This window comes from Oncorhynchus gorbuscha, linkage group LG25 (genome assembly GCF_021184085.1).
Source record: "Oncorhynchus gorbuscha isolate QuinsamMale2020 ecotype Even-year linkage group LG25, OgorEven_v1.0, whole genome shotgun sequence".
NCBI classification, from domain to species: Eukaryota; Metazoa; Chordata; class Actinopteri; order Salmoniformes; family Salmonidae; genus Oncorhynchus; species Oncorhynchus gorbuscha.
In genome coordinates, this window is record NC_060197.1 from 25,831,238 (window position 1) to 25,857,591 (window position 26,354).

At 42.9% G+C, this 26,354-nt stretch overlaps 1 pseudogene; it reads right to left on the reverse strand.

Moving 5' to 3' along the window:
• Positions 1–14,080: 14,080 nt before the first annotated feature.
• LOC124014237 overlaps positions 14,081–26,354 on the reverse strand; it is a 21,293-nt pseudogene continuing 9,019 nt past the window's right edge.

The following is a 26,354-nucleotide window of genomic DNA, read 5'->3' on the forward strand; positions in this document are numbered from 1 at the left end:
TTTCTCTCATGGTTATTGTCTAATTCATATTCATCATCTTGTTCCCAGTCACGTCTGTTTGTCAACATCTGACTTCGGTCATTCCTAGGGTTCCATAGGGAAAATTTCCCGTCTACCCTCATCCAACATTCTGGTTCTCCTGGTTGTGTGCCATATCCTGTCACTGGGACTGGGCCACCTTTCCTTTCTTCCAGCCACTGTTCACAATTTTTGTAGGTGCTTATTCCTCCAGCCAATCTGAAGGGCCTTGCTTCCACAGGCCATAGGCCTTCCTCCCTTCTCACTGGAGTGAGTAGGCTACCCCTTAACAGGTCATTCCCCTCTCTCAGTTTCTGAGGTCTGCACTCCACACAGTTCTTCTGGACCAACACACCTCTGTGCATCCATACACATGTGCACTGCTTCGGCTCCCATCCTGATGTCACTACCTGTACTCCTACCATGCAGTTCGGAAATACATTCCTATCACATCTCTTGCACCAGAGAACCCTTCCTACTCTTTGCCCACCACCTTTCTTACCACAGTCACTTCCTGTGGCTATCTGCCTTATGCTCATCTTGGCCGGGCCTTCATACTGCACCTCCCCTGTGGGTTCTCCCATACCTCACATGGGGCTATGTTCATATAACCTTTCTCTCCTGGATCTGTGCACCTGCTTTTGTGCCACACAGCCCTGGTATATCCCGAACTACCACTCCTGCTTTCGCCAGTTGTTCGTGTCTTAGATGAGTGGTTATCCATACTCGTCATCCGAGCGTCTCACCTGTATTCCTGACCTGCAGGTCAACATGTGCAACCACTCTGGATTGAACTACTCTGGTGGACATACCTTTTTAAGTTGTGCAACGTCTACCGTTATATCACCGTCTACTTTGATCGTGTTTGCACTGATCACGGCAATTACCTGGCGTCTTTTTCCTTCTTTTTTTGTTGTTTGTTTTTGTTTTGTTGGGACTCTATTCCCGTGTCAGCTCCTGGTCTTAATCCTAAGCCAGTCTCCCACCTGTAACACACAAGGTAGAGGGAGGCTGCGCATTAGCTATTTCCACCACTGTGCTGATGTTGGGTAGTCCCATCAATTCTCTTGGGCTAGGCCCTGTGTCTGTTGGACTTAAGTTCATTTCCACAGGCCTGTGCCAACAGGTCCCCAATCTTTCTCTGCCTTCCATAACCCTAGGGTCATCTTTAATTTCCCTATGGTCCTCTCGGCACAGCCATTGGCCTGTGGGGTGTAGGGGGAGTATATGTGTGCGACCCCTTGGTCCACACACTACTCCTCCACCTTCTTATTCTTATACTGTCTTCCATTATCAGTTCTAATGGATGGGAAAGGACCTAGAGCAAGGGTTAGAAGGTTAAGCATTTGCAACACTGGCACCGCATTGGATGAATTTGATATGAGCACTATTGAGTATCCTGTAGCCATACACACCGCTACTATAGCGTACCTGTGCCCTAAGCAGGTTGCAATCTTCATAGGACCCATAGTATCTAATGATATCTGCTTCCATGGTGTGTTACTCTTAGTGTGTTGACCTGCTATCCTGCCTAGGTTACTAACCTTTTGTTCTTGGCATATGATGCATTTCTTGCATATTTCTAGTACTTCTTCTCTAGTATAGAAAATGTCCTCGTTTGTTAGCCTTTTCATGAATATTCGGGACCCCAAGTGGCCCCAATCCTCATGGAGTGCTATCAGTTTGTCTTTTTCTCGTTTATAGAGAACTATTCTTCCCATTTGAATGAGTTAATCTACCTATTTATTGCCTAGTTGGTTAAAGTCTGCTTCTGCACTTACTGACTCGGCAGTGTGAGCCTTATAATGACTTACCACTATGTCCATTTTATCCATTATACTCATGGATTTTCCTCCACTCACCCTCATATTGAATTGGCTTATTTTTGGTACCTCTGTACCTGTTATTCTGCCAAATCTTTTTATCTGAGGCCATAGCTCGCGCACAGTAATAACTGTCGGTCACTATTTCTATCCTTTTCAGGTGAGACCCTATACAGTGTAAAAGTGCCTCCAGCACTGCCATTACCTCTGCCTTTTGGGCTGTCCCTTGTTATTGTTTGACTCTGTTTGGTCAGAGTATCTCCTGTAGCTTTATTTTTCACTATAAAGCCCCATCTGTTTTCTCTGACTTTCGCTTCCATCCGTAAACACCACTATATCACTGCGTTTTTCTTTTGGTGTTTTATGCTTCCTTTGCCTTGCTTTAGGAGGTTCATCTTCTTGTTCCAAACCTTTGTCTGCTACAAAGAGTACTCCCTTGGTTCCCACTACATTTCTCCATTTGTCCCAGGTGGTGGTTGTCACCTCTAGCATTTTCTTTGTGTGGTTGTCTGCCCATAGCCTGTTTAGCTCCTGGTTTTTTATTATCATTTGTTGACCCTGAGTCAGTGATACTATCTTGTTCCAATATATTTCTAATTGGGCCATCTTGGCTCCTTCAGACGTATATTTCATCACTGGTTCCTTTAAGTGTTTACTGTAGCACTTCACTGTTCTCTCCGATCCTTCATTGGCCACTCATATGAACCCGTCCCTATCTATGTCCTCCCCTTCTAATTTTACAAATATCCATAGGGGCAGATCGGGGTTTCTTGGCTCATTAGTCTGGGCTACAGCTGTCATCTTTTTTAAAACTTTATCCCCGATTCAGTCATTTTGTCTGTTCAAATTATGGGCTCTCTCCCATATTGCTTATGTGACAGCTCTAGTTGGTCATTTCGTCTATTAATGCCTTTATAGCAATGCTTAGCTACCCTGCTATAGCCCGGTATGTGGTTTCTAATATACCCTAGTTTACCTAGGCATTTCTGCATCTCACTCACTGTTTGTGGCTTCTCCATTCTCTGCACTTCTCCATTCTCTGCACTTCTCCATTCTCTGCACTTCTCCATTCTCTTTCACTTTTTATCCTTCACTCGCAGTTATTCAATCGCTGATTGTGAAACCGAGAAAGCTGACTTCCTTCCTGCCTATCTGGCATTTTGTCAGATTCAGTTTCCTGCCTGCAGTATTCAACTTGGTTAAGGCCTCTTTTGTGTCTGGCTATTTTGCATTGCTTCCCTGGCTAATGTAGTCCTCCAATTATTTTATGTGTTTTCTGACTCTCTCTATTTGGTCTGGACCAAAAAAAAAAATTATGACTCCCCTTACTTATAATTATTTAGCGTCCGATAAGCTGAGGAGATTTTTCTTCTCCTTGTAGCATATTTATCCCTAAGTGGTTTATTATTTTCATATCTTTTTTAAAAGTCCATCCTGAAATTTTACCCTGAGGTGTCCACTCTTTGCATTATTTACTTCCATGTAAAGTCCCATTCCCCTACTCCTGTGTCAGTGTCTAACTGACCTAATACATATGCACATGGGTCACTATCTGTCTCAACTCTTTCAATGTAGTTATGTCTATGTTTAACTTCCTCTTAACTGCTGCTTTAATGACTGTGGCTTAAAACTGGCCTTTTTCGCTTCCGCATCTGCTTCCTGTTGCCGCAGCTAATACTGTCAGTACCAGATATGGTCTCTGTTTCCAAATATTGACTGACTGTCTCACTGTCTCCCTGTTTACACTAATGAATTTTATAGAACTCAACATTTTAATGTAGTAACCTATAAGATAATTATATAGTTCAACTTAATTAACCCGATACTCTCAATGACCCTGGGTCACAACAGATGCCATATATTCTTGTCATCTTTCTACTATTTAAAGACAAACCTTCAAATGATTAGCAGCCAAAACGCTGCTAAACATAGCATATGTTTTCTGTACTAATGAAATCTCTCTTTCGGGAGTCAACTGTATTTTATCTAACAATAACCTGGGTTAATCTTAACTCAGTCGCATCAATAATTTTATATATATTGCGTAGTATGGGATCCATTATCTACAGTACTTTATTATCCCTAAGATCTGCAACATATTTATTTTCATAATTAAATTTAATGCTTATAAAATCACTCTTTTTCTACCTTCATCTTTTTTCTGCCATGTTGGCTTAAAATGTATCCTAAATATTTAACATAAGTCTTCCTGCATGGCTCTCAACATTATACTAGTGTCTCCTAGATTAGTTGGAGTCCCATCTTGTAGCAGGGCCATTGCCATGGGGTACCAGGGCTGTGCATAGAAGGCCACTTTGCCACAATACACACTTACATCCTCTGGCCCCCTTATTTTTCTGGAATGACCTTTAATTAAAACCCAATTTCGTATTACTACGAGGTCTGCCTGCCTTGACGGCGCTGAAAATAATTCACTCCTGTTAACATATCTTCACCTTAAGGTTTGTATAAATTTCCTATTTAGTTATAAACTCTATAGTATTTTCTAGTTTCCTCAGGGATTTTTTTCTCAAAGAGTAGACTCTAACCCGTAATTGCTCTTTACCTCGATATTTAATTTAGATGTCCTATTTAGTTATAAACTCTATATATACTCTATGTATATGTACAGTACATAGCTAGATCAATCACCTCTTACCCCTGCACATCAACTCAGTACTGGTACTCCCTATATATCGCCATTTTATGTTCAATGTTTCTAGCCATGTTATTTTTTATGTCACCCATTGAGCATGTTTGGGATGCTCTGGACCAACGTGTACAACAGCGTGTTCCAGGTCCCGCCAATATCAAGCAACTTCGCACAGCCATTGAAGAGGAATGGGACAACATTCCACAAGCCACAATCAATAGCCTGATCAACTCTATGCGATGGAGATGTGTCGCGCTGCATGAGGCAAATTGTGGTCACACCAGATACTGACTGGTTTTCTGGTCCATTCACACACCTTTTTCTTTTGACGGTATCTGAACAACAGATGCATATCTGAGTTCCCAGTCATGTGAAATCCATTGATTAATGAATGTATTTCAGTTGATTGATTTCCTTATATGAACGTTAACACAGTAAAGTCTTTGAAATTGTTGCATGTTGAGTTTATATTTTTGTTCGGTTTAGTTTTCCACCCCTCATAGCCTGGATCCTCTCTAGGTTTATTCCTAGGTTCTGGCCTTTCTAGGGAGTTTTTCCTTGCCACCGTGCTTCTACACCTGCATTGCTTGCTGTTTGGGGTTCTAGGCTGGGTTTCTGCACAGCACTTTGTGACATCAGCTGATGTAAGAAGGGCTTTATAAATACATTTGACTGATTGATTGATTGATTGAGTGTAGGCCAGCTGGCCCTGTGTGTAGAAGAAGGGGGCCATGTAACAGCTAGCCTGGTCAGAGTACAGCACCTGGGAGCCAAACTCATCCATGATGTACCAGACGGGCAGATGGGGGGGGGGGGGGGGGGGTAGAGAGAGAGAGATAAAGAAAGAGTGCGTGAAAGAGAGAGTATGTGCCTTCTTTCTCTCTACATCATCCTGTTCTACCTGCATGATGCCAAACACTTCTCCTGCATCGAACCCCTAGATCTGAACAGCAAGGGCAGATTTAGGTAGCCTAGCCAGATAACAATAAAACCCAATTGAATCCAAACTACATGCACAGAATGATTACCTTGAAATTGCTTTAAAAACAACTGTTAAACATGCAAACCATTAATTCAGACAGGCATTGGATCTGAAACTGAGCCGGAACTAATTAACTAGCCTAGCTCCAGTAGAGGTCGCGCCGTTTAAGATTATGTTTAGCTCACATAATATAAATTAAAAGTGTGCATCAAGGTGTATGTATTAGAATAAACAAATGTAGATATTAATAAATGCATTCTTATGGCTTCCAAAAACATTATTTTACATGGAGGAGTATCAAGGCTGTGCTGTGGGTTCAACATAGCGCCCCCCTGTCTGTCATCCAGGGTTTATACACATATTTTAGAAACATCAATTAGGGGGCCTCCCGAGTGGCGCAGTGGTCTAACGCTGTGCCACTAGAGATCCTGGTTCGAGTCCAGGCTCTGTTGCAGCTGGCTGCGACCAGCATCGTCCGGGTTAGGGGGAGGGTTTGTTCTTGTCGCATCGCACACTAGTAACTCCTGTGGCACGCCGGGTGCAATGCACACAGACACAGTCGCCAGGTGCTGTGTTTCCTTTCGAAACATTGGTGCGGCTGGCTTCCGGATTAAGCGGACGTTGTGTCAAGAAGCAGTGAGGCTTGGCTTCTCATGTCTCTCGACCTTCGCCTCTCTCTCGAGTCCGTACGGGTGTTGCAGCGATGAGACAAGACGGTAACTACCAATTGGATTGTGAATTAGATGAAGATCAGATCAAATGTTATGACCAATTTATGCAGAAATCCAGGTAATTCCAAAGGGTTCACATTCTTTTTCTTGCCATTGTAGTTTTTTTAGCATATTGATGGTGTTGTAATTTTTTGTCACTCAAATATCATGGGGGGAAGGGTGAAGTTAGGGAATTCCTGTGTTAGAGCATGGGCAGCAGTTTCCTCTAGCACAGACACAAAGTCAAAATTGGCAATATTGTAAGCATAGTGTAAACATCTTAATTTAAGTTTAGGGTTAGGCCTTATTTTGGCAGTGTGGTTAAGGTTAGGTTAAGTGTAGGTTTAAAATCACATTTTAAGAAGATAAATTGCAGAAATAGGTGGGGATTAGGACTTTGTGGTTGTGGTAACTAGACCATGAGTGTCATTGAGACCATCTCCACTTAAGTACTTTACACCACTGCAGTGATAGTCAATTTCCTTCCACTACTTCTGAGTTGGAAAGCATACACTGCCACCTAGAGTGTGTTGTTTGAACAGGTTGCTCTATAAAGCCAAGGTTGACAATTTACTTCCACCTGCAGTTATGGAATGTTTACTCACAAGTATAATTCATTGGGTTTATCCCTCCTGGTGACCTGGAGGGAATTATGTGATCATCTCTTAATCCATGGGGTTAAGGAATGGTGGATGTCCTCGATGCCGCTGCCCATGCTGACATAGCCGTTTGGGCACTAGAGTCCTCTATCTATCTCTATGGAATGAACAACAACAGGACCAGACAGTACCAACTGGGGTGTATTCATTACTCTTATTATTTTGCAAAACGTTTACTCCAAACTAAAAATATTTTACAACATAAACAAGAGTTTCTTATTAGACAAATTTAAGTAGGTTCCTCCCTTTGTACTTCCATTGGCTGTTTGGTTCTTAAACAGTGAACGTTTTCGTTAGTGCTGAGCAAATAACCGAAATGTCCATTCTTTTTTGTTTATTAAACAACTAATTAACCTACGTCTGTTCAATAATTTAAATTCCATTTTGTGTGTGTGTGTGTGGGGGGGGGTTTCTTTGATCTCGATGTACAGTTTTTGTAGAGATAAATCAGATGAAGCCTGAATTTTGCTATGTAATAGGGAGTTGTCCATTCCAACGCACCAACCTTGTTGTTCCGCGGACCCGCAACGGCCTCTGATACCCTTGTATTAAAGGCCCTTATTGAATTCACAAGTTCTTGTAAATGTCATATTTCTAAGACAATTTTCCACCACATAACAACAGTAAAGGAACAAGTAAAGGAACAAGTAGTCCAAGGTTTTCAGGTTTTCAGCGTTACACGTACAGTACCAGTCAAAAGTTTGGACACACCTACTCATAAGGTTTTTTTCTTTATTTCTACTATTTTCTACATTGTAGAATAATAGTGAAGACATCAAAACTATGATATAACACATGGAATCATGTAGTAAGCAAAAAAGTGTTAAACAAATCAAAATATATTAAATATTTTAGATTCTTCAAAGTAGCCAAACTTTGCCTTGATGACAGCTTTTCAAACTCTTGGCATTCTCTCAACCAGCCTCATGAGGTAGTCACCTGGAATGCTTTTCCAACAGTCTTGAAGGAGGTCCCACATATGCTGAGCACTTGGCTGCTTTTCCTTCAATCTGCAGTCCATCTCATCCAAAACTATCTCATTTGAGTTGAGGTCGTGTGATTGTGGAGGCCAGTTCATCTGATGCAGCACTCCATCACTCTCCTTACTGGTCAAATAGCCCTTACACAGCCTGGAGGTGTGTTTTGGGTCATTGTCCTGATGAAAAACAAATGATAGTCCCACAAAAAAATAAAACACTGACAGTGTCACCGGCAAAGCACAATCACACCTCCTCCTCCATGCTTCATGGTGGGAACCACCACCATCACAGAGATCATCTGTTCAGCTACTCCGCGTCTCACAAAGACACAGCGATTGGAACCAAAAATCTCAAATTTGGACTCATCTTGTCATGTTTGTCATTCATTGTCATGTCTTGTCCCTGTGCTCCCCATGCTATTCGTTTCCCTCTGCTGGTCTTGTTTGGTTCTTTCCCTCCTTCTATCCCTCTCTCTCCCCCCTCCCTCTCTCACTCTCTCGCTCTCTCTTCTCTCTGTCGTTCCGTTCCTGCTCCCAGCTGTTCCTATTCCCCTAATCATCACTTAGTCTTCCCACACCTGTTCCCGATCCTTTCCCCCTGATTAGAGTCCCTATTTATTCCTTTGTGATCCGTTCCTGTCCCGTCGGTTCCTTGTATTGTATTCACCATGCTGTGATTGCGTTTCGCCCTGTCCTGTCGTGTTTTTGCCGTGATTGTGTATCACCCTGTCCTGTCGTGTTTGTGCCTTCATCAGATGCTGCGTGTGAGCAGGTGTCTCAGTCGACTACGGCCTGCGCCTACCCGAAGCGACCTGCAGTCTGTGGCCGCTTCTCCAGTTGTTTCCCCTCTACAAGTCTAGAGGATTTCTGTTATTCCGTTTTGGACTTTAATAAACTCTGTTTCTGTTAAGTCGCTTTTGGGTCCTCTTTCACCTGCATGACAGAAGGAACCGACCAAGGAATGGACCCAGCGACTTCAGACGCTCGTTACACTGCCGTCGAGATCCAAGGAGCCATGCTCGGCAGACACGAGCAGGAATTGTCTGCTGCTCGCCATGCCGTGGAGAACCTGGCTGCTCAGGTTTCCGACCTCTCTGGACAGTTCCAGAGTCTACGTCTCGTGCCACCTGTTACTTCCTGGCCTGCCGAGCCTCCAGAACCTAGGGTTAATAACCCACCTTGCTACTCCGGGCAGCCCACTGAGTGCCGCTCCTTTCTCACGCAGTGTGAGATTGTGTTCTCTCTCCAACCCAACACATACTCTAGAGAGAGAGCTCGGGTTGCTTACGTCATTTCACTCCTTACTGGCCGGGCTCGAGAATGGGGCACAGCTATCTGGGAGGCAAGGGCTGATTGCTCTAACGTATTCCAGAACTTTAAAGAGGAGATGATTCGGGTTTTTGACCGTTCAGTTTTGGTGGGGAGGCTTCTAGGGTCCTGGCTTCCTTATGCCAAGGTGAACGGTCCATAACGGATTATTCCATTGAGTTTCGCACTCTTGCTGCCTCTAGTGAGTGGAACGAGCCGGCGCTGCTCGCTCGTTTTCTGGAGGGACTCCACGCAGTGGTTAAGGATGAGATTCTCTCCCGGGAGGTTCCTTCAGATGTGGACTCTTTGATTGCTCTCGCCATCCGCATAGAACGACGGGTAGATCTTCGTCACCGGGCTCGTGGAAGAGAGCTCGCATCAACGGTGTTTCCCTGCTCCGCATCGCAACCATCTCCCTCCTCTGGCTTTGAGACTGAGCCCATGCAGCTGGGAGGGATTCGCATCTCGAATAAGGAGAGGGAACGGAGGATCACCAACCGCCTGTGCCTCTATTGCGGAGTTGCTGGACATTTTGTTAATTCATGTCCAGTAAGAGGCCAGAGCCCATCAGTAAGCGGAGGGCTACTGGTGAGCGCTACTACTCAGGTCCCTTCATCTAGATCTTGTACTACTATGTCGGTCCATCTACGCTGGACCGGTTCGGGTGCTACATGCAGTGCTTTGATTGACTCCGGGGCTGAGGGTTGTTTCATGGACGAAGCATGGGCTCGGAAACATAACATTCCTTTCAGACCGTTAGACAGGCCTACGCCCATGTTTGCCTTAGATGGTAGTCATCTTCCCAGTATCAAATTTGAGACACTACCTTTAACTCTCACAGTATCTGGTAACCACAGTGAGACTATTTCTTTTTGATTTTCCGTTCACCGTTTACACCTGTTGTTTTGGGTCATCCCTGGCTTGTATGTCATAATCCTTCTATTAATTGGTCTAGTAATTCTATCCTATCCTGGAACGTTTCTTGTCATGTGAAGTGTTTAATGTCTGCCATCCCTCCCATTTCTTCTGTCCCTACTTCTCAGGAGGAACCTGGCGATTTGACAGGAGTGCCGGAGGAATATCATGATCTGCGCACGGTCTTCAGTCGGTCCCGAGCCAACTCCCTTCCTCCTCACCGGTCGTATGATTGTAGTATTGATCTCCTTCCGGGGACCACTCCTCCTCGAGGTAGACTATACTCTCTGTCGGCTCCCGAACGTAAGGCTCTCGAGGATTATTTGTCTGTGTCTCTTGACGCCGGTACCATAGTGCCTTCTTCTTCTCCGGCCGGGGCGGGGTTCTTTTTGTTAAGAAGAAGGACGGTACTCTGCGCCCCTGCGTGGATTATCGAGGGCTGAATGACATAACGGTTAAGAATCGTTATCCGCTTCCCCTTATGTCATCAGCCTTCGAGATTCTGCAGGGAGCCAGGTGCTTTACTAAGTTGGACCTTCGTAACGCTTACCATCTCGTGCGCATCAGAGAGGGGGACGAGTGGAAAACGGCGTTTAACACTCCGTTAGGGCATTTTGAGTACCGGGTTCTGCCGTTCGGTCTCGCCAATGCGCCAGCTGTTTTTCAGGCATTAGTTAATGATGTTCTGAGAGACATGCTGAACATTTTTGTTTTTGTCTATCTTGACGATATCCTGATTTTTTCTCCGTCACTCGAGATTCATGTTCAGCACGTTCGACGTGTTCTACAGCGCCTTTTAGAGAATTGTCTCTACGTAAAGGCTGAGAAGTGCTCTTTTCATGTCTCCTCCGTTACTTTTCTCGGTTCCGTTATTTCCGCTGAAGGCATTCAGATGGATTCCGCTAAGGTCAAGCTGTCAGTGATTGGCCCGTTCCAAGGTCACGTGTCGAGTTGCAGCGCTTTTTAGGTTTCGCTAATTTCTATCGGCGTTTCATTCGTAATTTCGGTCAAGTTGCTGCCCCTCTCACAGCTCTTACTTCTGTCAAGACGTGTTTTAAGTGGTCCGGTTCCGCCCAGGGAGCTTTTGATCTTCTAAAAGAACGTTTTACGTCCGCTCCTATCCTCGTTACTCCTGACGTCACTAGACAATTCATTGTCGAGGTTGACGCCTTCAGAGGTAGGCGTGGGAGCCATTCTATCCCAGCGCTTCCAGTCTGACGATAAGGTTCATCCTTGCGCTTATTTTTCTCATCGCCTGTCGCCATCTGAGCGCAACTATGATGTGGGTAACCGTGAACTGCTCGCCATCCGCTTAGCCCTAGGCGAATGGCGACAGTGGTTGGAGGGGGCGACCGTTCCTTTTGTCGTTTGGACAGACCATAAGAACCTTGAGTACATCCGTTCTGCCAAACGACTTAATGCCCGTCAAGCTCGTTGGGCGTTGTTTTTCGCTCGTTTCGAGTTTGTGATTTCTTACCGTCCGGGTAGCAAGAACACCAAGCCTGATGCCTTATCCCGTCTGTTTAGTTCTTCTGTGGCTTCTACTGATCCCGAGGGGATTCTTCCTTATGGGCGTGTTGTCGGGTTAACAGTCTGGGGAATTGAAAGACAGGTTAAGCAAGCACTCACGCACACTGCGTCGCCGCGCGCTTGTCCTAGTAACCTCCTTTTCGTTCCTGTTTCCACTCGTCTGGCTGTTCTTCAGTGGGCTCACTCTGCCAAGTTAGCGGGTCATCCCGGTGTTCGAGGCACTCTTGCGTCTATTCGCCAGCGCTTTTGGTGGCCGACTCAGGAGCGTGACACGCGCCGTTTCGTGGCTGCTTGTTCGGACTGCGCGCAGACTAAGTCGGGTAACTCTCCTCCTGCCGGTCGTCTCAGACCGCTCCCCATTCCTTCTCGACCATGGTCTCACATTGCCTTAGACTTCATTACCGGTCTGCCTTTGTCTGCGGGGAAGACTGTGATTCTGACGGTTGTCGATAGGTTCTCTAAGGCGGCACATTTCATTCCCCTCGCTAAACTTCCTTCCGCTAAGGAGACGGCACAAATCATTATTGAGAATGTATTCAGAATTCATGGCCTCCCGTTAGACGCCCGTTTCAGACAGAGGCCCGCAATTCACGTCACAGTTTTGGAGGGAGTTCTGTCGTTTGATTGGTGCGTCCGTCAGTCTCTCTTCCGGGTTTCATCCCCAGTCTAACGGTCAAGCAGAGAGGGCCAATCAGACGATTGGTCGCATACTACGCAGCCTTTCTTTCAGAAACCCTGCGTCTTGGGCAGAACAGCTCCCCTGGGCAGAATACGCTCACAATTCGCTTCCTTCGTCTGCTACCGGGTTATCTCCGTTTCAGAGTAGTCTGGGTTACCAGCCTCCTCTGTTCTCATCCCAGCTTGCCGAGTCCAGCGTTCCCTCCGCTCAAGCGTTTGTCCAACGTTGTGAGCGCACCTGGAGGAGGGTGAGGTCTGCACTTTGCCGTTACAGGGCACAGACGGTGAGAGCCGCCAATAAACGCAGGATTAAGAGTCCAAGGTATTGTTGCGGCCAGAGAGTGTGGCTTTCCACTCGCAACCTTCCTCTTACGACAGCTTCTCGTAAGTTGACTCCGCGGTTCATTGGTCCGTTCCGTGTCTCCCAGGTCGTCAATCCTGTCGCTGTGCGACTGCTTCTTCCGCGACATCTTCGTCGCGTCCATCCTGTCTTCCATGTCTCCTGTGTTAAGCCCTTTCTTCGCACCCCCGTTCGTCTTCCCTCCCCCTCCCGTCCTTGTCGAGAGCGCACCTATTTACAAGGTACATAAGATTATGGACATGCGTTCTCGGGACGGGGTCACCAATACCTAGTGGATTGGGAGGGTTACGGTCCTGAGGAGAGGAGTTGGGTTCCGTCTCGGGACGTGCTGGACCGTTCGCTCATCGATGATTTCCTCCGTTGCCGCCAGGATTCCTCCTCGAGTGCGCCAGGAGGCGCTCGGTGAGTGGGGGGGGTACTGTCATGTTTGTCATTCATTGTCATGTCTTGTCCCTGTGCTCCCCATGCTATTCGTTTCCCTCTGCTGGTCTTGTTTGGTTCTTTCCCTCCTTCTATCCCTCTCTCTCCCCCTCCCTCTCTCACTCTCTCGCTCTCTCTTCTCTCTGTCGTTCCGTTCCTGCTCCCAGCTGTTCCTATTCCCCTAATCATCACTTAGTCTTCCCACACCTGTTCCCGATCCTTTCCCCCTGATTAGAGTCCCTATTTATTCCTTTGTGATCCGTTCCTGTCCCGTCGGTTCCTTGTATTGTATTCACCATGCTGTGATTGCGTTTCGCCCTGTCCTGTCGTGTTTTTGCCGTGATTGTGTATCACCCTGTCCTGTCGTGTTTTGTGCCTTCATCAGATGCTGCGTGTGAGCAGGTGTCTCAGTCGACTACGGCCTGCGCCTACCCGAAGCGACCTGCAGTCTGTGGCCGCTTCTCCAGTTGTTTCCCCTCTACAAGTCTAGAGGATTTCTGTTATTCCGTTTTGGACTTTAATAAACTCTGTTTCTGTTAAGTCGCTTTTGGGTCCTCTTTCACCTGCATGACACATCTGATCGAAGGACAGATTTACACCGGTCTAATGTCCATTGCTCGTGTTTCTTGGCCCAAGTAAGTTTCTTCTTATTGATGTCCTTTAGTAGTGGTTTCTTTTCCGCAATTCGACCATGAAGGCCTGACTCATGCAGTCTCCTCTGAACAGATGTGTCTATTACTTAAACTTTAATTATAAATAGTTTAATGTAAACCTTAACTAGTCTACAATTTGTATGATGTATGGACAAACTACAGCAACATATTTTGTGTTTTCTTTATATAAATTTGTTTTTGTTTTTAAAAATAAATAAAAATGACCCGAGAATTTAATCCGAATGGATTTTCGTAAAGAAAATTTGCTGTAATAAAAAAATCTAAATTCTGGCAAAAATGTCAAATGTTTTTAAAATAAGAAACTTTCCCAAAAACTGGACATCTTAGTCCTCAGAATGATTTTTGCAGATGCATAATGGTTTTGTAACTCAATTTTCTTGACATGACTGCTCATCAAAATAGTTCATAGTTAGTTCAAGGATCCTCATAATAGTTCAAAGGTCCTGTCTAATAGTAGTCAGGAAAACACACAGCTCATAGTCAAGGAAGTCAACGTCAACTCAACAGTCCGTTAGGAATGAATTCTACATTTAACTGAACACAGGTAGGTGGGTACTGTAGCAAAGGAGGCTGCTGAGGGAAGGACAGCTCATAATAATGGAATGAAACCAAATACATGGAAACCATGTGATGTATTTCATACCATTCCACTAATTCCGCTCCAGCCATTACCACGAGTCCGTCCCCCCAATTAAGGTGCTACCAACCTCTTGTGTACTGTCTGTAGGTAGGTAGCAAGGGAGGCTGGAATGGAATTCATGGAACGAAGTGAAACATGGTTTCCATATGTTTCATGTGTTTGATATCGTTCCAGCCATTACAATGAGCCGGTCATCCTATAGCTCCTTCCACCAGCCTCCTCTAGGTAGGTAGGTAGGTAGGTAGGTAGGTAGGTAGGTAGGTAGGTAGGTAGGTAGGTAGGTAGGGTTGTAGTGACAACATCTGGAAAAACTAGACATTGTTAGTTATAAAATGTGTAATTCCAAAAAAGAATTAACTTACAGAGGTGTTTGGTGGTGAACTGGTCAATTATTTTCCAATGTGGTACAATAGAATGAAATATGGATGGTGGAGTGATCAAAAGACATGATTGAGTCATTAGTGTGTCTATAGCAACAGTTCTGGATTCCAAAGCTATTCGATCACATTACCATATTTTGTCCATCCCATACCACCCTTCACAGTTGCTGGACTGTCCTATCATATTTTTTTTTATAGTCACAGTGTCCTCTCATTGGTGGATGGGACTGTCAGTCAGTCTCGTCCTGCGAGCCAACAAAGAAGCAGATCTGTCGTGGGGAGGCGCTGGGCATGAGGGGGCTGGTGGGGCGGCGGGGAGAGGGGACGGTGGGGATGTTCCAGTATTGACTTTGGAGGTCAAGAGCAGAGAGAGCGAACCCGGCGAGGTGACCGTTTCTCTCCCTGTGTCGGTCACTATCTAGGGGTGGGGGCAGGCTCATGCAATTCCTCAGGGAGCCATCACTGCAAAAATTAAAAGGCCATTAGACTTTATTCATACTTTATGATAGACACTCAAATCTACAAGTAGACTCTATCCATCCATACATAATATAACCCAGTAGTAGTAACTCCATGTCTCTCACCTGGTTATGTCTACTGGCGCTCCTCTCCAGGCCTGTCTGTACAAGCTCCCAGCAACATCCCCAGCCACCCCAGCTAGCCAACGCATGTCTGCAGGCACCTCTGGGATCCACTCCACAATCCTGGAGCACAGGAGAGGGACAACACAGCAAGTCAATGTACTGTCATGTACCACTGTGGGGGCCAGTTCACAAGAATTCCTGTGGTGGATTGACTTGCCCACTAGGTGGCGTGTGCAGCACATTCAAATTGATTGTGTTTAGTAGGAAACCTGTTTGCGTTCCTAGTTTGTTTGCATTCACAGTGTTATTTTTGTTGATGTGGTGGGCTAATGACTGCTTTAAAGACTACTTTGTTGTCAGTGGTTGCTGTCAGGGCTAATTTGAAGGTATTGGCTGCTGTATGTTAAAGGCTAGTTATGCTAAAGGCTAGTTCAGGGTTTAGTAGCTGATTTGTTTGCATTAGTGTTGTCATCCTTGGTTGCTGTTTGAGCTACTGTGACCGTGTTGAGTTCATTGAGGGCTTGTTAGTTTGTGTCAGGTGGCACTGGTGGTGTTGGATGTCATCCTACCTCTTGCCCACTGAGTAGGCTGATACCACAGGTAGTGTGCAGGGCAGCAGCATGTAGGAGGCCACTCTGACCGGCAGCATCTCAGACACCTGAGCATACAGACCAGGCTTCTGCTGGCACGCCTCACAGAACACTACAGTCATAGAGACACAATATGTCACACTTCGCTGATACGGGCACAGCCTCAGAAGACTTTCAGAGACACACAACAGCCACAAGTCACTGACAACAGAGCAGTGACAACACAACGTTAACTAGATAACAACAGTTTCTAACAGCTTGGAGCAGAAAAGATCCGAGTCTAGGTTAACTTCCTATCTACCTTTTTTTGATTTGGGTAGGCAGGTTGTCAACAATCTGCTCGTCCAGCCACCAGTGCCGCTTCCTCAGGAGGCGGAGCCGCCGGAGCATCCAGTCCTTAGTGGTTTCCATGGCGATGGGCTTGCAGCAGCAGGTGGCTTCTGATGGGTTGGGGCCGGCAGTCGGACACTCCAGCTTCAGCAGATCTGACATCATAAACAATATAATTCATCATCTTTGCGACACAACATAAAAAAATATTACTCCATAAATAAGTGCAGGTTTACTCCATACTTCATGTTGAACCCTGTACATCATTGATGCCCACTTCATGTACTGTATATCACAGTAGCTTATGATCTTAGCACAGCCCACTATTACTGTCAAAGGCAACATAGTAATACTCACGGTTCTCCTCAAGAAAGCGAAGGGCGTCCTTGTAGCCACTCTGACATATCTCTGCCATGACCTGTCAAAGAAAACACATAGATCGTACCTATTGAGGTAGGGGATCATATGCAAGAGATAGATTGAATAAATAATCATATCACAGGATCATCAGGACTCAGATATACCCACCCACACACGATACAGAGCATGATCTCACATTATGTGATTACTTATAACTATCACTACCACTGACTGATTAGCAATCATGTTATCGCTGACATTTAACAACCGTATTACACAAGTACAGCTGTATATAACCACATAAAACAGAGGGGAATGACTCATATCAGCCAGAACCCTCCTGTGCAACAGGCTCCTGTATTTATGGATGGACAACAATCCAGGAAGTGGTAGACTAAGGGTTAAAGGTCAACGTGGCAGAGTTCTCCCTGTTCTCTGGCTACTCCTTATTCTGTGTTCCTACAACAACAAAGCAACAGGGAGAGAGGTATGTGGACAGATAACTTCACAGTGTCACGACCTACAGTAGGTGTGAATTTAGTCAGGGTGGGTTAAACACTATGACACGTGAGGGAAAAGGTAGGGTGGAGTGTTCTTTGTGTGTGTGTCTGTGCATGTCATGTGTAAACACTATGTCAAAGGTGGGCAGAGTCAAGAGAAACACACACTTCCTTTTCGAAGTAGGGCCTCTGCACATGGCTCTGTCAGTGGGATTCGGCATAATCCCCAAATTCCAGAAAACACATCATTCCAGACACACATGGAGGGAAAAGACAGTGTCACATCTTGGATTGCAGCAACAGTGATAACACAGCGAAAACTGAACCAAGAGACACAGATCAACCTCAAAGAGGGCAAAGTTCACCTTACGCTAAAAGTTGACCTCCATGTTATTATACAGACAGTGAAGAAGAATGTGCAATACAGGAAATGCAATTCAACAAGGACAAAAGCCAATAATGTCATGCCAGTATTGATCACTGTGGAGTTAGGGAGGGACCGGGGAGGGCAAAGTTCACATAGGAAGTATGGGGGGTAAGGGAAGGAGGCAGAGTCCAAAGAGGAGATAGGGTAGGGGGTGAAATGGGGGAGTTGGAGTTATACAATCAGGGAATAGGACAGTGGGAGGTCAGGGGTCCAATCTCCCATACCAGACTACTACGCTCTCCTACAGAAATGTATAGAATGTTTCAAGGGTACCTAAATAAGGATTTCACAACACATAACCAATACATAAGGCATTTATTTACAAGTAGTCATAAACAACCCATCTGATGAATGAGACTAAGGTGCATCCTGATCCTCCATCCTACCTTCGTGGACAGGGCCTACATAAAGGACTTCAAACGTCTTCCCGGGGCTATGCATAACGCATCGGTAAGCAGTCATAGCGGTTGCCCTACCTTGGGTTCTGGGGGAAACAGGGCTTTGCTGAGGCGGTACATATTGCCCAGGTTAATCTGGATGGAGGTGTTGGTGAAACGAAGCTCGTGGATGTTGAAGGAGGTGTCCCGGGGACAGATGTCGCTTTCGCCTGAGAACGGAGAGATGGTGATGGTGTTCTTCAGCTCCGACTGGGGAAGGTTGTCACTGATCCCCCCATCCACATAACGCTGGAGAGAGAAGAGGGGGGAGAGAGGGAGGAGCGAGAGCGAAAGTGAGAGTACTTGGGTGTTTTTGGAACCATGCACAACTTACATCAGGACCACAGCCTCTCCACAGAACAAGACCCCGGGCATACTGTGGTCAAGATGTCTCAGGGCTGGCAGAGATGACTGTTCTTACATCTCTATTTATATACTTAAAATATTTGTTGTTGACTTCCTCCGCTTATCTTCTGCTGAAAAATATGTCACTTTTAACCCGACTCGGGTTATCACTGAAATCTAATACGATACGATACGACATATTCAAGGAAACATTCCCTCTTGAGGCCATATTAGGCATGTCAGTACAAGATTTCCCCTTAGCCAGCTTCTCCACAATGCCAACTCATGACCAAACAATCTGACATCACTATTTGGAGAATTAATACATTTTTACACCAGTCTTATGTAATTACCCGATGCAGCTCTATTTCCAGTTCAGATGCTCCCCTTCTAACATTTCAAAATGAATTCAGAATTTTCCAGTGTAAAAGGCTGAGAACATCTGAGGGGGAAAAAAGGATATCAGTGCCAGTTCCAAAGCATGATGTCACGCCCTGACCTTAGTGAGCCTCTTTTATTCTCTATTTGATTAGGTCTCAGTGTGACTTGGGTGGGCAAATGTATGTTTCTATTTCCTTGTTGGCCGAGTATGGTTCCCAATCAGAGGCAGCTGTTTATCATTGTCTCTGATTGGGGATCATACTTAGGCAGCCCTTTTTCCCACCTTAGATTGTGGGATCTTGTTTGTGTGTAGTTGCTTTCTGCACTGCATGTAGAGTTGCGTTCGTTTTTGTATTTTGTTGTTTTTTCGGTGTCATTTAAATGAAAGTCATATGTACGCTTACCACGCCGCACCTTGGTCCAATCCTTCTCTAAACGATCGTGACACATGATCAAGACTCAATTTGGCAGTGAGGTTGGCAATGAGTTCAGGGCTGAGGGCAAAGAATGTACTATATTTCCTTTATCAGAGTGTCAAAACCAACTGTTACGAGAATGTAGTCCAGTGATGAAATCTAGTTCAAATGAAACCGCATCACCTTCACAAGAAACTTTTAAATAAATAGTATGTACAGTATTCTGAAAAAGTACATGCTCAGTCAACTGGCAAAAAGTTCAAACTCATGCACTCAGATATGCTTTTCAAAATTCATTCATGACTGAAAGACAATGTCCCATTCATGACTGTTCATGACCTACTTGTCACAATAGGCCTAGTATAGGACATACATCTATATAGAGAGATGGGACATACATCTATATAGAGAGATGGGACATACATCTATATAGAGATGGGGCATACATCTATATAGAGAGATGGGACATACATCTATATAGAGAGATAAGGCATACATCTATATAGAGAGATAAGGCATACATCTATATAGAGATGGGGCATACATCTATATAGAGAGATGGGGCATACATCTATATAGAGAGATAAGGCATACATCTATATAGAGAGATAAGGCATACATCTATATAGAGAGATAAGGCATACATCTATATAGAGATGGGGCATACATCTATATAGAGAGATGGGACATACATCTATATAGAGAGATAAGGCATACATCTATATAGAGAGATGGGACATACATCTATATAGAGAGATGGGGCATACATCTATATAGAGAGATAAGGCATACATCTATATAGAGAGATGGGACATACATCTATATAGAGAGATTGGGCATACATCTATATAGAGAGATGGGACATACATCTATATAGAGAGATGGGGCATATATCTATATAGAAAGATAAGGCATACATCTATATAGAGAGATGGGACATACATCTATATAGAGAGATGGGGCATACATCTATATAGAGAGATAAGGCATACATCTATATAGAGAGATGGGACATACATCTATATAGAGAGATTGGGCATACATCTATATAGAGAGATGGGACATACATCTATATAGAGAGATGGGGAATATATCTATATAGAAAGATAAGGCATACATCTATATAGAGAGATGGGACATACATCTATATAGAGAGATGGGGCATATATCTATATAGAGAGATGGGGCATACATCTATATAGAGAGATAAGGCATACATCTATATAGAGAGATAAGGCATATATCTATATAGAGAGATGGGGCATACATCTATATAGAGAGATAAGGCATACATATATATAGAGAGATGGGGCATACATCTATATAGAGAGATAAGGCATACATATATATAGAGAGATGGGACATACATCTATATAGAGAGATAAGGCATACATATATATAGAGAGATAAGGCATATATCTATATAGAGAGATGGGGCATACATCTATATAGAGAGATAAGGCATACATATATATAGAGAGATGGGGCATACATCTATATAGAGAGATAAGGCATACATATATATAGAGAGATGGGACATACATCTATATAGAGAGATGGGGCATACATCTATATAGAGAGATAAGGCATACATCTATATAGAGAGATGGGGCATACATCTATATAGAGAGATGGGGCATACATATATAGAGATGGGGCATACATATATATAGAGAGATGGGGCATACATCTATATAGAGAGATGGGGCATACATCTATATAGAGAGATGGGGCATACATATATAGAGAGAGATGGGGCATACATCTATATAGAGAGATGGGGCATACATCTATATAGAGAGATAAGGCATACATATATAGAGAGAGATGGGGCATACATATATAGAGAGAGAGAGAGATGGGGCATACATCTATATAGAGAGATGGGGCATACATATATATATATAGAGAGATAAGGCATACATCTATAGAGAGAGATGGGGCATACATCTATATAGAGAGATGGGGCATACATCTATATAGAGAGATGGGGCATACATCTATATAGAGATGGGGCATACATCTATATAGAGAGATAAGGCATACATATATAGAGAGAGATGGGGCATACATCTATATAGAGAGATGGGGCATACATCTATATAGAGAGATGGGGCATACATCTATATAGAGAGATGGGGCATACATCTATATAGAGAGATGGGGCATACATCTATATAGAGAGATGGGGCATACATCTATATAGAGAGATGGGGCATACATCTATATAGAGAGATAAGGCATACATATATAGAGAGAGAGATGGGGCATACATCTATATAGAGAGATAAGGCATACATATATATAGAGAGAGATGGGGCATACATCTATATAGAGAGATAAGGCATACATCTATATAGAGAGATGGGGCATACATCTATATAGAGATGGGGCATACATATATATAGAGAGATGGGGCATACATCTATATAGAGAGATATATAGGCATACATATATAGAGAGATAAGGCATACATCTATAGAGAGATGGGGCATACATCTATATAGAGAGATAAGGCATACATATATAGAGAGAGATGGGGCATACATCTATATAGAGAGATAAGGCATACATCTATATAGAGAGATGGGGCATACATCTATATAGAGAGATACATACTATATAGAGAGATGGGGCATACATCTATATAGAGAGATGGGGCATACATCTATATAGAGAGATGGGACATACATCTATATAGAGAGATGGGGCATACATCTATATAGAGAGATGGGGCATACATCTATATAGAGAGATGGGGCATACATATATAGAGAGAGATGGGGCATACATCTATATAGAGAGATGGGGCATACATCTATATAGAGAGATGGGGCATACATCTATATAGAGAGATGGGGCATACATCTATATAGAGAGATGGGGCATACATCTATATAGAGAGATGGGGCATACATCTATATAGAGAGATGGGGCATACATCTATATAGAGAGATGGGGCATACATCTATATAGAGAGATGGGGCATACATCTATATAGAGAGATGGGGCATACATCTATATAGAGAGATGGGGGCATACATCTATATAGAGAGATGGGGCATACATCTATATAGAGAGATGGGGCATACATCTATATAGAGAGATGGGGCATACATCTATATAGAGAGATGGGGCATACATCTATATAGAGAGATGGGGCATACATCTATATAGAGAGATGGGGCATACATCTATATAGAGAGATGGGACATACATCTATATAGAGAGATAAGGCATACATCTATAGAGAGAGATGGGGCATACATCTATATAGAGAGATGGGACATACATCTATATAGAGAGATGGGGCATACATCTATATATAGAGATGGGGCATACATCTATATAGAGAGATAAGGCATACATCTATATAGAGAGATGGGGCATACATCTATATAGAGATGGGGCATACATCTATATAGAGAGATGGGGCATACATCTATATAGAGAGATGGGGCATACATCTATATAGAGAGATGGGGCATACATCTATATAGAGAGATGGGGCATACATATATATATATAGAGAGCATACATCTATATAGAGAGATGGGGCATACATCTATATAGAGAGATGGGGCATACATCTATATAGAGAGATAAGGCATACATCTATATAGAGAGATGGGGCATACATATATATATAGAGAGATGGGGCATACATATATAGCATACATCTATATAGAGAGATGGGGCATACATCTATATAGAGAGATGGGGCATACATCTATATAGAGAGATGGGGCATACATCTATATAGAGAGATAAGGCATACATCTATATAGAGAGATAAGGCATACATCTATATAGAGAGATAAGGCATACATCTATATAGAGAGATAAGGCATACTATATAGAGAGATATATACATCTATATAGAGAGATGGGGCATACATATATATAGAGAGATAAGGCATACATCTATATAGAGAGATGGGGCATACATCTATATAGAGAGATGGGGCATACATATATATAGAGAGATAAGGCATACATCTATATAGAGAGATAAGGCATACATCTATATAGAGAGATGGGGCATACATCTATATAGAGAGATAAGGCATACATCTATATAGAGAGATAAGGCATACATCTATATAGAGAGATGGGGCATACATATATATATAGAGATAAGGCATACATCTATATAGAGAGATGGGGCATACATCTATATAGAGAGATAAGGCATACATCTATATAGAGAGATAAGGCATACATCTATATAGAGAGATAAGGCATACATCTATATAGAGAGATAAGGCATACATCTATATAGAGAGATGGGGCATACATATATATATAGAGAGATAAGGCATACATCTATATAGAGAGATAAGGCATACATCTATATAGAGATGGGGCATACATCTATATAGAGATGGGGCATACATCTATATAGAGAGATAAGGCATACATCTATATAGAGAGATAAGGCATACATCTATATAGAGAGATAAGGCATACATCTATATAGAGAGATAAGGCATACATCTATATAGAGAGATGGGGCATACATCTATATAGAGAGATGGGGCATACATCTATATAGAGAGATAAGGCATACATCTATATAGAGAGATAAGGCATACATCTATATAGAGAGATGGGGCATACTATATAGAGAGATAAGGCATACTATATAGAGAGATAAGGCATACATCTATATAGAGAGAGAGATGGGGCATACATCTATATAGAGAGATAAGGCATACATATATATAGAGAGATGGGGCATACATCTATATAGAGAGATAAGGCATACATCTATATAGAGAGATGGGGCATACATATATAGAGAGAGATAAGGCATACATCTATATAGAGAGATGGGGCATACATCTATATAGAGAGATGGGGCATACATATATAGAGAGAGATGGGGCATACATCTATATAGAGAGATGGGGCATACATCTATAGAGAGAGATGAGGGCATACATCTATATAGAGAGATGGGGCATACAGATAGAGAGGGGCATACATCTATATAGAGAGATGGGGCATACATCTATATAGAGAGATAAGGCATACATCTATAGAGAGATGGGGCATACATCTATATAGAGAGATGGGCATACATCTATATAGATGGGGCATACATCTATATAGAGAGATGGGGCATACATCTATATAGAGAGATAAGGCATACATATATAGAGAGAGAGATGGGGCATACATCTATATAGAGAGATGGGGCATACATCTATATAGAGAGATGGGGCATACATCTATATAGAGAGATGGGGCATACATCTATATAGAGAGATGGGGCATACATCTATATAGAGAGATGGGGCATACATCTATATAGAGAGATGGGGCATACATCTATATAGAGAGATGGGGCATACATCTATATAGAGAGATGGGGCATACATCTATAGAGAGAGATGGGGCATACATATATAGAGAGAGAGAGATGGGGCATACATCTATATAGAGAGATGGGGCATACATCTATATAGAGAGATGGGGCATACATCTATATAGAGAGATGGGGCATACATCTATATAGAGAGATGGGGCATACATCTATATAGAGAGATAAGGCATACATCTATATAGAGAGATGGGGCATACATCTATATAGAGAGAGATGGGGCATACATCTATATAGAGAGATGGGGCATACATACATCTATATAGAGAGATAAGGCATACATCTATATAGAGAGATGGGGCATACATATATATAGAGAGATGGGGCATACATCTATATAGAGAGATGGGGCATACATCTATATAGAGATGGGGCATACATATATATATAGAGAGATGGGGCATACATCTATATAGAGAGATGGGGCATACATCTATATAGAGAGATGGGGCATACATCTATATAGAGAGATGGGGCATACATCTATATAGAGAGATAAGGCATACATCTATATAGAGAGATGGGGCATACATCTATATAGAGAGATGGGGCATACATCTATATATAGAGATGGGGCATACATCTATATAGAGAGATAAGGCATACATCTATATAGAGAGATGGGGCATACATCTATATAGAGAGATGGGGCATACATCTATATAGAGAGATAAGGCATACATCTATATAGAGAGATGGGGCATACATCTATATAGAGAGATAAGGCATACATCTATATAGAGAGATGGGGCATACATCTATATAGAGAGATGATAAGGCATACATATATATAGAGAGATAAGGCATACATCTATATAGAGAGATAAGGCATACATCTATATAGAGAGATAAGGCATACATCTATATAGAGAGATAAGGCATACATCTATATAGAGAGATGGGGCATACATATATATATAGAGAGATAAGGCATACATCTATATAGAGAGATAAGGCATACATCTATATAGAGAGATGGGGCATACATATATATATATAGAGAGATAAGGCATACATCTATATAGAGAGATGGGGCATACATCTATATAGAGAGATGGGACATACATATATATATAGAGAGATAAGGCATACATCTATATAGAGAGATGGGACATACATATATATATAGAGAGATAAGGCATACATCTATATAGAGAGATAAGGCATACATCTATATAGAGAGATGGGGCATACATATATATATAGAGAGATAAGGCATACATCTATATAGAGAGATGGGGCATACATCTATATAGAGAGATGGGGCATACATATATATAGAGAGATAAGGCATACATCTATATAGAGAGATAAGGCATACATCTATATAGAGAGATGGGGCATACATATATATATAAAGAGATAAGGCATACATCTATATAGAGAGATGGGGCATACATCTATATAGAGAGATGGGGCATACATATATATATAGAGAGATAAGGCATACATCTATATAGAGAGATAAGGCATACATCTATATAGAGAGATAAGGCATACATCTATATAGAGAGATAAGGCATACATCTATATAGAGAGATGGGGCATACATATATATATATAGAGAGATAAGGCATACATCTATATAGAGAGATAAGGCATACATCTATATAGAGAGATGGGGCATACATATATATAGAGAGATAAGGCATACATCTATATAGAGAGATAAGGCATACATCTATATAGAGAGATGGGGCATACATATATATATAGAGAGATAAGGCATACATCTATATAGAGAGATAAGGCATACATCTATATAGAGAGATAAGGCATACATCTATATAGAGAGATAAGGCATACATCTATATAGAGAGATAAGGCATACATCTATATAGAGAGATGGGGCATACATATATATATAT